This window comes from Physcomitrium patens, chromosome 8 (genome assembly GCF_059467195.1).
Source record: "Physcomitrium patens ecotype Gransden chromosome 8, ASM5946719v1, whole genome shotgun sequence".
NCBI classification, from domain to species: domain Eukaryota; kingdom Viridiplantae; phylum Streptophyta; class Bryopsida; order Funariales; family Funariaceae; genus Physcomitrium; species Physcomitrium patens.
The window spans coordinates 1,441,235-1,448,071 of record NC_143417.1 but is presented as its reverse complement, the minus strand read 5'-3'; positions in this window follow the sequence as shown (position 1 = coordinate 1,448,071).

Genomic DNA, 6,837 nt, shown 5'->3' with positions numbered 1-6,837 from the left:
TTCTCCTTTCTTTTACTTATTCCTTCCATCACTTTTTCAAATTTTCCCCCCTTTTTGCTGATTTCCCTGATCTCATTTTTTATTTTTTCTTTCTTTCATTTATTATTTCCTCTCCATTCAAAGAAGGAACTTGTGATGATCATTGCGTTGTTGACAGGTTTCATTTCAAAAGGATGCTTTCGGTGTAGTGACATTAAAAAAAAGATGTCGGCCAAAAGAGACAAAAAAACATATACACAAAAGATTCAGGAGGCATTTACACATAACTGGCGAGGAAATGGGGTGATAAACCTGGCTCTCTCTCTTTGTGCACAAATATCTCACTTCTTTACACTTTTCACGCTTGCTAAATAATTGCGAGTTTCCATCTGGACAGATATTCCTTTTGTGGGTTCTAAGAAATGACTGAGTTACACTGCCATCACCCCCTTCCACCATGTCCACAACCCTAACTGTATTTTTAGACATGTGCAAAATCATGAATGAAAATGCCATATCCATAATCACGACTTCACATTGGTTTGGTTACAAAGAAAAAAAAAAACAAAAACAAAACAAAACAAAACAAAAAACAAATATGTTGTTTAAGCACAATATATCTTGGGAATTGTTAAGTAGACCCAAATATTTATTAAATTGACCCACCTAGCATAACCATCATCAAAAAAATCTCCACTCACATATCTGTATTGGTCAAAAACCAATGATAAAATGGTTAGATCTTTAACCAATGATAATGGGTGGGTTGATTTAGTAAATGCTTGGGTCACTTTAACAATTTCCTATATCTTTCCTCATTAAGATTAGTAGTCACAATCACATGTCCATTTACATCAAAATTAAATCCTATTTATTTCTCACATTAATGTATATATATATATATATATATATATATATATATTGATAAAATTATATTGTACCTATATCATTTTTTATTTAAATCTATTTGAAATCTCTTGTTGCATTACTAAGTTGGATACAAAACAAATTGTAAATAGTTTTAATACCTTCTTATAGGCATGCTTGTAGCTCTAACAAAGTATTGGTTAGAGAGAAAAATTATCTGTAAATTAATCATAAGAGAGGATAAATATCTGTAGTATATGAACATATTGTCATTTCAATAAAGAAAACATATAGTCACTTTAAATTTTTTTAGACATGTCCTCTTAAGTTTGTGGCTAAAGCATGATCAAGATAGTCCAAAAATAGTTCAATTAAATATTCATTGTTTTAATAAATTTACAAAAGCAATAAAGCAAGTCTTTTATGCTTTAGTTTTGATTTGAATCCAAGACAAGATGAGCACTATGAATGATTCTTATTAGGTATAGAAAAAGCCTCTTTGGTATATTTTCTTCCATTAAAATCCAAAAACAAATATTCACCAGTTGTGTACCTATTTGACATATTATCTATCTAAATTTGACCTCTTGGATAATAATCTACATGACAATATTCATCTATAGTCTTTAAAATTCTAATATTGAATATAATCAATCTTCTATTCTTATTCTCTGTGATGTTGTGAGACGTCTTCAATTCATGTTATTTACTACAAAAGATTGATATTGTTCTATGATTTGTTTCCAAAAATAAATCTACAATATGTGTTTTTGGATTCTGATAATCACGTCCAAACTATTTGCTTAACTTCTTTGTTGTTTCAAATTTTATCTTTAAAACTAAAAATATTATATTGAGTTCATGTAGTCTTTAGATAAACATGGCCTTTAGGACAAGATGGTATCAAAAACATATGTTTTTTTTATAACTTTGGTTATATCTACTTATATTGACCACATTTCTAAAAACTGAATTGAATAATTTCTGGAACATGAGAAAAAACATAATCGACACTAGATTTCTTCTTCTTCATCTTTTTCTTTTTGAGATTGTGTTTTTTCTTTTCTTTTTATAGAATTAATTATCAGTCTTTTGTGCCATGCTAATTAAATCAGCATGATGTCTTTCATTTGTCTAATTCACAACATTTGCCATCTCGATCAATCCAATTTTAATTATGTCTCAAAAAGACCTATTCCTTTACATGCTATTAAGTCTCACTTCCTTCATTTGGAATTAATTACTTGTCTTCCAAACTCACGCAACAGACTCGGTTGAGTATGTACATTTAATCTTTCAAATTGTACAAACACTGGATTCACAGCAGTTGCGATCAGTGCATATCTTATACGCAAACATAGACATATTTAATTACTTATCTAATTTGTTTGAATAATTTTTCTGGCATTCTTCAACCTCAAAAGTTGGGAAGTATGAATGAAAAGATAAATAAATTGAGGATCAGAAATGTGAAAATATATGCTTGATAAAGCTGCCAAAGGCTCTTTTCCATGTTAATATGCACCTCATCTTCCTTCTAGAAACTTTGAATGGAAGTTCAAAATAATAATACATGTCATTAAAAGATGAGCCTTCTCAAAAAGTAAGCATATGTTAACTTTATTTGTGGGGGGGGGGGGGGACTTCCAAGACCCAAAGTGAAGGCAAAGGTTACGCAACTCAATGCTTTTTGAAACCCAGCAGTGCTTTCTCCTCCCTCTTTTCCTCTTTTTCTTAATTTTCTTCTTCATTAAAAACATATATATATATATATATAATTAATTAATTAATTAAAAATTGGTTTTTCCTGAAAGACCCATGTCCATCAAACAAAATGGAAGCTTCTACGGTCGAAATGGGAAATAGTCTGCGGTTTGAGGACCTCGTGTCAGAACCCCATGTGGGTGCCTCCTCAGGTGTCAAGGCAAAACCCTATAAACTTCATTCATCCACAAGTTCGTTATGGATGAATGAAATATCCAACATGCATAGTCAGTGCATGAATAATAGCATCCATGCTTACACGTTGAGCATGTGTGGCTCAATTGTATGAAGCCAGTCAAACCTTCTGATTCATGAATAAAATAAAAACAATATTCATTAAAAAGATATTTTGCAATAGGGAGTGTAAACAAAGCCCTTTTAGAATCCCCAAATTAATTCTTTAAGAATTAATATGGATCAGTTCATTATGAAATAACATGCATCAAAGTATTCCTCCCCTATTATTATTATTATTATTAAAATTATTTTTGGGGATGTGCAGTGTTTATTAATTGACACCATGAAAAGACTTCGTTTGTTCTTTTGAGAGTTGCTTGTTCTTTAAGTATAACTTGTTATTATTTCTTTTGAGTTGAATTGGATTTTGAAACATCTTGCAAAAAGTATACATGCCTGAGATTCATTTATGTGAGTTCCTCTAAAAATATTATCTTTATACGTTTTTATTTTTTATCATACTTTAGAATTTGTTTTTAAGATTTTCTGTAATTATTGCTACAGATTTTAGTTACATATAATGAGAAAAATATTTCTTAATTTTTTTCTACATGAGATTTTTTTTATTGTAATTTTTTAATAGTACGAATGATAAGCTATAATAGCATTCACAACTTATTTTTGCTAATATATAATTGAAGAAATCTAATCTTACAATCTAATCTTAAAAGATTTAATAAAGTCAGTATGCAATTAGATTTTTTTTTTCATCCATGTAGAATAATATTGTTAATGTTATTATTTCTATGCTGTAAATTATCAAGCCATTGTGCAGAATTATTTAATTCCATCTAATTTTTATGTTACCACATACAACTATTAAATTATTTGCTATCTATGTTCCATTCCACCTACAAAAAAAGAGTTATGTGGGTATCTAGTTGTTTAATTCATCTTCTAAAATTTGACCCTCCATGTTATATGATTCTTCTCATGAAAGTCACACCAAATCAATTGCATAGTTTATATGTTGATTTATTGTTATTATCATTACTACTATTTTTTTGGTTGCATTTGCCATTCATTTCTAGCACATATCACTTGGAACACGTTGGGGTTAAACCGATCAGAAACTTGTGAGAATCAACTCGTTCAGTGCAAAGAACCCACAAACATCAGCATGAAGCTTTGTGAATCTATAACTCTGGGAACACGAAGGTCCAGTCATTGTGCTTTCGGAAGGCGAACCCAGCTCACGTACCGACAACAAGAAGACACTCTAACTGACGGACAATCTCAATACCCAATTGCGGGAATTTAGGTGCCGATTTTGTACGAGGAAATAAACTCTTTTTCTGCATATTGCGTAGAAGAGGAGGAGTAGAAATGTGATAATTGGTTGATGCACATGGCAAAACAAGATTATGGTGATTGTAAAAGTGCACAATTGTTACTTGGGTGCTCTTGCTTGTGAGATGTTTGTTGATATCTTACACTAGAATTTGAACGAGGCCACAATTACGAAGGCCATGCAGTGTTTTATTTTTATTTTTATTATTATTATTTTTTATGATGGTGCATAATTATGTAAAATCACTTTGATTTGATTTTGTGTTTTTATTTTTAGTTTTTTTTTGAAAAAAACTCAATCAAGACCACACATAGTAGCATGTGGACACAAACTATGTATATAGTTTTTCAAGTATGAGATAAGTTGTCATGTGGTTTAGCAAGGGCAATTTCAAAGTAAAGATGAGAAATAAAGCATAATATGACAAGGTATTGTGAATCAAAGTGGAAGGATGTAGTACATGTTTTTTAAATTGTTGGGTGGCAACAATAGTGTCACTATTTTTGATAAGTCAACTTTAGTAGTTGATTTCTTATAAGAAAAAAAAAAAACAAAAACAAAAAACAAAAAACAAAAAACACACACACACACACAAATGAAAATTTTCAAAATTAACAATTAATAACACCATAGATACTACCTTATTACACAAATGAAAATTTTCAAAATTAACAATTAATAACACCATAGATACTACCTTATTACAAATGTCATGTATTTAATATGACTATATAAATTTTAGCAAAAAGAAGATAATATATATATATATATATATATACTACTACTACTACTACTTATTTATAATATTATGAAGAATTTGTAGATATTTAAAACACATATGATAAAGAAAATATTACATTATGTTATGTTATAAACTAATTATGGTATAATAAAAAAATAATTTTATTTTACAATAGTAATATTTGTAGCTACATACTTATTGTAGTAACTTAGTTTCTTATTATATGTTGATGATAATTTATTCATAGATTATTTGAAGTATCTATGTTCATGTTTATAATTTGTGTTATATATATATATATATATATATATTCAAATAAAATATATTACTTTCATCATGTAATATGCTTATATAATCTTGTAAACATAATAGTTTAAAATTGATGATTAGATGGTGCAGAACAAATATATAATAGATAGATGTAATTTAGATAAGAAGTATTAGACAACATCATATTCTTAAGGTCATGTATTAGCATTTGACTTGATTTATTTTTTATTCTTACTTTTAAAGTTAAAACTATGTTCAAGTCTTTAAAATTGTATAATTTTTACTTTTTTTTATTAGATTTTGAAGACTTTGTTTATTTTTTTGTTTAAATAAGCATCATAAAATATTTTTGACACATAGAATTAAATCTTAGTATATGTGTGTTATTAATATTCAATCTTTAATCTTTTGGAAATGTTACTTATAAAATCCTTCGGAGGATGTTGTTACATAGTCATAAAAACATAGAAATGTTTAATATTACTAGGTACTTAACTTATGTTATTATTTGAACTCATTTTGGTTTAAAAAGTACATTATTAAAAAAAATTACTTGTTTATATATATATACATATATTGTAATCTAAAAATATTACAACAAAATCTATATTATAAGTTTTAATTTTTGATTTTTGATTTTTTTAACATTAGTTCAAGTTATCAAAAAAAATCTTTGTATCAAATCACTTATATTATTTAAATGAATAGAAGTACATACAAATACATTAGGTAGATAACATCAAAGAATATTTTTAAAATTTAAATTATTAATATTTTTTAGTCAAATAATTATTGCTTCCAATTATTGAGTTTATGTTAATTAGATTTAATGATGTATTTAAAAGATGTTTTTCAATGATTTTTTGATTTTTTTTAATAGGTAATAATTTTTTTTAGAAATGCTTCATATAAAATATAGTAAAACTTAAAGCCATGAGTAATATGTTTTATAAAATAAACCTTGAAACAATATCAAAAATTAAAAATTTATGCTTTATTTTGCACATTAATAAAAAGAAATCATGAAACAAAGAAAATAATTAAAAGTAGATTAACTTGTTAGGATTCAAAACGGGGGAATTCATCGAACATCTACTCGACGATAAGCTCTTCAGACTACGATTCTGTAGAAAGAACCGAATTGAAATTGACATTGGGTTTTTCTTTTACGCTTTCCCGTATATTCAATCATTTTCGTTTTCTTAGTTTTGTGTGCATCCTCCTGTGCTTTTCCTCTGGTAAAGTGTACTGCTCATATTTGAAGATATACTTGTTTGACACGATGTTATTCTGTCTTCTGCGTACTTTCGTCAAAATTGTGAGGCTTGCTCAGCTTTACGATACCTGTGCATGCTCCTTCTGCCAAAATTCGTGCGGCGTACTTCAGCACAGTAGTATTTTGTGTACGTTCTGGAGTGGCTACCGAGATATGGCGAGAACCCTAGTACAGTCGCTGGATTCTTAACAAAACGACACCAGCGCAGGATCAGCATCGACGAAGTACTGGGCACCACTTGCACATCAAATACTATACATTGACTTTCGCTTCTACAAGCTTGACTTACACTATATTCTGAGGAAAAATTACGTTGCGAATACGAAAACATGCATTGGTCTAATCAAATGCTACGTGAGAAGAGATCTGTGCCAGAATCTAATTAATGTGCACCTGTTGATCTTTTTATGA